Genomic DNA, 5,000 nt, shown 5'->3' with positions numbered 1-5,000 from the left:
CGCCGCGCCTCGCGGCGGGCCGGGCTTTCGGACCCCTGGGTGGGCTGACGGTGCCGCTCGGCCTCGCCCGACCGAAGCGGATGGACAGCCGGAGGGGGGGTGGCGGCTCGGACCGCCGACCCGCCCCGTCAAGGACGCAGCGCACGAGGGGGCCGTGGGACGGGCCCGCGCCCGTTGCCCGACGAGCCCCCGTGGGGTGGAAGGGGTCCCCCCCCTGCCGGGGAACGTCCCTCCAAGCACGGGTGCGGAAGAGAAGGAGGAGCAGGGTCCCAGGTCCGCCTGAACACCGGCGCGATCCCTGCCCGCCGCGGGAAGGGTGCCGGCCCGCGAAGGGCCCTCTCCGTCTCGTCCGCGAGCGCCCCATCGATCGGAAGGAGGAGCGGGGCCTCGCTCCCGGCGGCCGTCCCCGCGGACGTGCGCCGAGCCTCCCTCGAGAGCCCCCTCTCCGGAGGATCGGGCCCGAGACGACACCCCGAACCGCCGCAGACGTCCCCGCAGACGTCCGCCCGGGTCCCTCGTCCGAGTCCCCGGGAAGGGCCTTCACACGACGGTCGGTCTCTCTCACGTGTACGTCTCTAAAGGCTGGAGCCAGACAAGCCTTCTCTTACTATTCTCCCGGTACCTGTCGTAACCTTATACGTGAAAAGTCCCCCAGCGGCAACAGGCGGGAACGACTCACAAAAGCGGCCGACCGCCTGGAACTCTAGGTCGGCTGCACGGGTCAAATTCAACCCCATTCGGACTTCCAGAGCTCAGCCGGCCACCAGGTCAACCTCGCTGAAAGCGCCAGAGGTTGACCTGGTGTCCGGGGACCGAATCGGACACCAGGTCAACCTCCGCTAAAGCGGCCGGGGTTGACCTGTTGTCCCTGCCGGACTTAGAAAATTTTTCTCTCCAGCCCGGGACCGGGGTTGACCTGTTGTCCCTGCCGGACTTAGAAATTTTTTCTCTCCCGCCTGGGACCGGGGTTGACCTGTTGTCCCTGCCGGACTTAGAAATTTTTTCTCTCCCGCCTGGGACCGGGGTTGACCTGTTGTCCCTGCCGGACTTAGAAATTTTTTCTCTCCAGCCTGGGACCGGGGTTGACCTGTTGTCCCTGCCGGACTTAGAAAATTTTTCTCTGCCGCCTGGGACCGGGGTTGACCTGTTGTCCCTGCCGGACTTAGAAAATTTTTCTCTCCCGCCTGGGACCGGGGTTGACCTGTTGTCCCTGCCGGACTTAGAAAATTTTTCTCTCCCGCCTGGGACCGGGGTTGACCTGTTGTCCCTGCCGGACTTAGAAAATTTTTCTCTCCCGCCTGGGACCGGGGTTGACCTGTTGTCCCTGCCGGACTTAGAAATTTTTTCTCTGCCGCCTGGGACCGGGGTTGACCTGTTGTCCCTGCCGGACTTAGAAATTTTTTCTCTCCAGCCTGGGACCGGGGTTGACCTGTTGTCCCTGCCGGACTTAGAAATTTTTTCTCTCCCGCCCGGTACCGGGGTTGACCTGTTGTCCCTGCCGGACTTAGAAATTTTTTCTCTGCCGCCTGGGACCGGGGTTGACCTGTTGTCCCTGCCGGACTTAGAAAATTTTTCTCTCCCGCCTGGGACCGGGGTTGACCTGTTGTCCCTGCCGGACTTAGAAATTTTTTCTCTGCCGCCTGGGACCGGGGTTGACCTGTTGTCCCTGCCGGACTTAGAAAATTTTTCTCTCCCGCCTGGGACCGGGGTTGACCTGCTGTCCCTGCCGGACTTGGAAAATTTTTCTCTCCAGCCTGGGACCGGGGTTGACCTGTTGTCCCTGCCGGACTTAGAAATTTTTTCTCTCCCCGCCTGGGACCGGGGTTGACCTGCTGTCCCTGCCGGACTTGGAGCCCGAGGAGGGAATCGGCCACCAGGTCAACCTCCGCTGAAAGCGGCCACGGTTTACCTGGTGCCCGGGGAGCGAATCGGACACCAGGTCAACCTCTGCTAAAGCGACCGAGGTTGACCTGGTGCCCGGGGAGCGAATCTGACACCAGGTCAACCTCTGCTAAAGCGCCAGAGGTTGACCTGGTGCCCGGGGAGCGAATCGGACACCAGGTCAACCTCTGCTAAAGCGGCCGGGGTTGACCTGCTGTCCCTGCCGGACTTAGAAAATTTTTCTCTCCAGCCTGGGACCGGGGTTGACCTGTTGTCCCTGCCGGACTTAGAAAATTTTTCTCTCCCGCCTGGGACCGGGGTTGACCTGTTGTCCCTGCCGGACTTGGAGCCCGAGGAGGGGATCGGCCACCAGGTAAACCTCCGCTGAAAGCGGCCACGGTTTACCTGGTGCCCGGGGAGCGAATCGGACACCAGGTCAACCTCAGCTGAAGCGGCCGGGGTTGACCTGCTGTCCCTGCCGGACTTGGAAAATTTTTCTCTCCAGCCTGGGACCGGGGTTGACCTGTTGTCCCTGCCGGACTTAGAAATTTTTTCTCTCCCCGCCTGGGACCGGGGTTGACCTGCTGTCCCTGCCGGACTTGGAGCCCGAGGAGGGAATCGGCCACCAGGTCAACCTCCGCTGAAAGCGGCCACGGTTTACCTGGTGCCCGGGGAGCGAATCGGACACCAGGTCAACCTCTGCTAAAGCGACCGAGGTTGACCTGGTGCCCGGGGAGCGAATCTGACACCAGGTCAACCTCTGCTAAAGCGCCAGAGGTTGACCTGGTGCCCGGGGAGCGAATCGGACACCAGGTCAACCTCTGCTAAAGCGGCCGGGGTTGACCTGCTGTCCCTGCCGGACTTAGAAAATTTTTCTCTCCAGCCTGGGACCGGGGTTGACCTGCTGTCCCTGCCGGACTTAGAAAATTTTTCTCTGCCGCCTGGGACCGGGGTTGACCTGTTCTCCCTGCCGGACTTAGAAAATTTTTCTCTCCAGCCTGGGACCGGGGTTGACCTGTTGTCCCTGCCGGACTTAGAAAATTTTTCTCTCCCGCCTGGGACCGGGGTTGACCTGTTGTCCCTGCCGGACTTGGAGCCCGAGGAGGGGATCGGCCACCAGGTCAACCTCCGCTGAAAGCGGCCACGGTTTACCTGGTGCCCGGGGAGCGAATCGGACACCAGGTCAACCTCTGCTAAAGCGGCCGGGGTTGACCTGCTGTCCCTGCCGGACTTGGAGCCCGAGGAGGGGATCGGCCACCAGGTCAACCTCCGCTGAAAGCGGCCACGGTTTACCTGGTGCCCGGGGAGCGAATCGGACACCAGGTCAACCTCTGCTAAAGCGGCCGGGGTTGACCTGCTGTCCCTGCCGGACTTGGAGCCCGAGGAGGGGATCGGCCACCAGGTCAACCTCCGCTGAAAGCGGCCACGGTTTACCTGGTGCCCGGGGACCGAATCGGACACCAGGTCAACCTCCGCTGAAGCGGCCGGGGTTGACCTGCTGTCCCTGCCGGACTTAGAAAATTTTTCTCTCCCCGCCCGGAACCGGGGTTGACCTGTTGTCCCTGCCGGACTTAGAAAATTTTTCTCTCCCCGCCCGGAACCGGGGTTGACCTGTTGTCCCTGAAGGACTTAGAAATTTTTTCTCTCCCCGCCTGGGACCGGGGTTGACCTGCTGTCCCTGCCGGACTTGGAGCCCCAGGAGGGGATCGGCCACCAGGTCAACCTCCGCTGAAAGCGGCCACGGTTTACCTGGTGCCCGGGGACCGAATCGGACACCAGGTCAACCTCTGCTAAAGCGCCCGAGGTTGACCTGGTGCCCGGGGAGCGAATCTGACACCAGGTCAACCTCTGCTAAAGCGCCCGAGGTTGACCTGGTGCCCGGGGAGCGAATCGGACACCAGGTCAACCTCTGCTACGGCGGCCGGGGTTGACCTGCTGTCCCTGCCGGACTTAGAAAATTTTTCTCTCCCCGCCCGGAACCGGGGTTGACCTGTTGTCCCTGCCGGACTTGGAGCCCGAGGAGGGGATCGGCCACCAGGTCAACCTCCGCTGAAAGCGGCCACGGTTTACCTGGTGCCCGGGGAGCGAATCGGACACCAGGTCAACCTCCGCTAAAGCGCCCGAGGTTGACCTGGTGCCCGGGGAGCGAATCGGACACCAGGTCAACCTCTGCTACGGCGGCCGGGGTTGACCTGCTGTCCCTGCCGGACTTGGAAAATTTCTCTCCCCGCCTCGGACCGGGGTTGACCTGCTGTCCCTACCGGACTTAGAACATTTTTCTCTCCCCGCCCCGGCCCGGGGGTTAACCTCGGGGCGCACAGCTTCCCGGGTCTGACGTGCACGTCCTGTCACCTCCCGGGCCCGGCGTCCTCGTCCTCCCTTCCCCTTGGGCCGGCTCGGAGGAAGTTTTCCCTCGGCCCGGCCTCCGGGTTAATTGTTTGGGCCCGGCTGACTGAGGCCAGGCTGCTGACGCTAAAGCCCGGGGAGGCGGGGGCCTACGGCCATACCGGACCGAATGCCCCCGATCTCGTCCGATCTCGGAAGGTAAACCGTCCCGGGCCTGGCTAGTACCTGGATGGGTGACCGCCTGGGAATCCCAGGTGCCGTAGGCAGCTTTTGGCCCCAGCGGGGGTAGAGCGGGGCGTGTGTCTGCCGTGCGGGAGCAGGGAAGCCGTGAGGCCAAGGCGGCGCGACGGTCCTGGGGGGCGCTGAGGCCTTTCCCTCTGCCTGCCTGCGTGTCGGGGGCGGGGGGGCGGGCGAGGAAGCTAAGGCCCTCACCCGGTGCGGTGCGATGGCTTGGGTCGGGTCGGGGAGAGGGAAGAAAGCGTGTGTGGAGCGTTGGTGGGGCAGGTGTGTGTGTGGGAGTGCTGGGTTGGGCAGGCCGTTGAGGCGGTGGCGGTGGTGGTGTTTTTGGTGGGAGTGAGTTGGGGTCAGGTGGGTGTGGGGTCCCCCCCGGGGGGTGGATGGTCTGAGGGTTAAGGCTTGGAACGTGCGTCTTGGGGGACCGTGGGTGGAGGTTGTTGAGAGCGGGGAAGGCCCTGGGTCCCGGTTGTGGACTATTAAGCCCGGTGGAGGGGGACCGTGGGTGGAGGTTGTTGAGAGCGGGGAAGGCCCTGGGT

At 63.6% G+C, this 5,000-nt stretch overlaps 1 non-coding gene across 1 annotated transcript; it reads left to right on the top strand.

Annotated features, from left to right (window-relative positions):
• The first annotated feature begins 4,374 nt into the window (after positions 1–4,374).
• LOC142006040 (5S ribosomal RNA) lies at positions 4,375–4,493 on the top strand. Its single transcript, XR_012643188.1, has one exon. It is a non-coding gene; the product is annotated as a 5S ribosomal RNA (ribosomal RNA).
• The last annotated feature ends 507 nt before the right edge of the window (positions 4,494–5,000 follow it).

Source organism: Carettochelys insculpta, unplaced genomic scaffold, assembly GCF_033958435.1.
Source record: "Carettochelys insculpta isolate YL-2023 unplaced genomic scaffold, ASM3395843v1 scaffold_0038, whole genome shotgun sequence".
Taxonomy (NCBI): Eukaryota; Metazoa; Chordata; order Testudines; family Carettochelyidae; genus Carettochelys; species Carettochelys insculpta.
This window is presented reverse-complemented; position numbering and strand designations above follow the sequence as displayed.